Source organism: Galeopterus variegatus, unplaced genomic scaffold, assembly GCF_000696425.1.
Source record: "Galeopterus variegatus unplaced genomic scaffold, G_variegatus-3.0.2 Scaffold4764, whole genome shotgun sequence".
In the NCBI taxonomy this organism is placed as follows: Eukaryota; Metazoa; Chordata; class Mammalia; order Dermoptera; family Cynocephalidae; genus Galeopterus; species Galeopterus variegatus.
In genome coordinates this window covers 169-1,524 of record NW_007730875.1, presented here as the reverse complement: position 1 = coordinate 1,524, position 1,356 = coordinate 169, and positions in this window count along the sequence as shown.

Sequence of the window (1,356 nt, the reverse complement as noted above, 5' to 3'; positions counted from 1 at the left end):
ATGTTTGTACAGTCTTGTGACTACACTAAAAACCACTGAATTGTATACTATAAAAAAGGAAGGGGCTTTTATGGACGTAAATTATATCTCAATGAAGATGTTAAAAGAAAACCCACAATAGTTGCTTTGGCCCTTTCCTTTTAGCCACTGCTCCATTTCTCTTTCTCTTTGCAATGGAATTCCTAAAGTGAGTTTTCTATGCTCACTAGCTACAATTTGTCTCCTGTTCTCTCAATCCTGTCCAGCAGGCACCTGCTCTCACCAATCTAAGATCTCTTATCAAGGTCACCACTGATCTCTTCTGACTTGACCCACTGGCAGCATTTGGCACAGCTAGTCACGCCCTCCTTCCTGGGACTCTTGGCCCTTGCTCTCCTGCCTAGTTGGCTGCTCCTCTGCTGCTTCTACCTCCCATCCCTGACCTGTAAACTGTGGAGGGTCCCAAGGCTCATTTCTTGGACCCTTCTCTTTTCTGTCTACGCCTACTCCCCTGGGGCTCTCATCCAGCTCACAGCTTGCTTACTCACTGATGACTCCCAAATGTGTTTGGAAGCCCAGACTTTTCTCCAGCCCACTCAACTCTCCATGTCTAACAGGAATCTTCAGCTTTCCATTCAAAACCTGAGTTCCTGAAATTCATCACCACCCCCTTAGAAAACCACCACTAACAAACAAACAGCAACAAAAATAGCTTCTCCTTCTGTCTTAGTGCTTTTTGTACTGTTATAACAGAATACCACTGACTGGGTAATTTATAATGAACAGAAGTTTATTTGGCTCATGGTTCTGGAGGCTGGAAAGTCCAAAATTGAGGGGCTGCATCTGGCAAGGGCCTTGTTGCTGCATCATAACATGACCAAAGGCGTCACATGGCGAGAAAGTGTGCATGAGAGACAACAAGAGAGCAAGAGGGGGCTGAACTCGCTTTTATAAGCTCACTTTCACAATAACTAACCCAGTCCCATGATAAGAAATTAATCCATTATTAATCACCTAATCACCTCTTATTAGGCCCCACCTCCCAACACTGTTGCATTGGGGATTAAGCTTCCAATTCATGAATTTAGGGGGACACATTCAAATCACAGCACTTTCAGCCTTCTCTATCTCGGAAACCAGAAACTTCCTGCTTCTAGGTGCTTTGACTTCTTTCTTTCTTTTACACCCCATAGCCAATCCATTAGCAAATTCTATTGGTTCTTCCTTCAGATATGTCCATGGTTTAATCTCTTCTCAGCTCCTCCACTGGTCCAAGCCATCATCATCTCTTACCTCCTCAGTGCTCTTCCAGTTGCCCTCACTTCCCTTTAGTACCCTCACAACAACCAATGATCCTGCGAAAAAGGGAGTCAGATT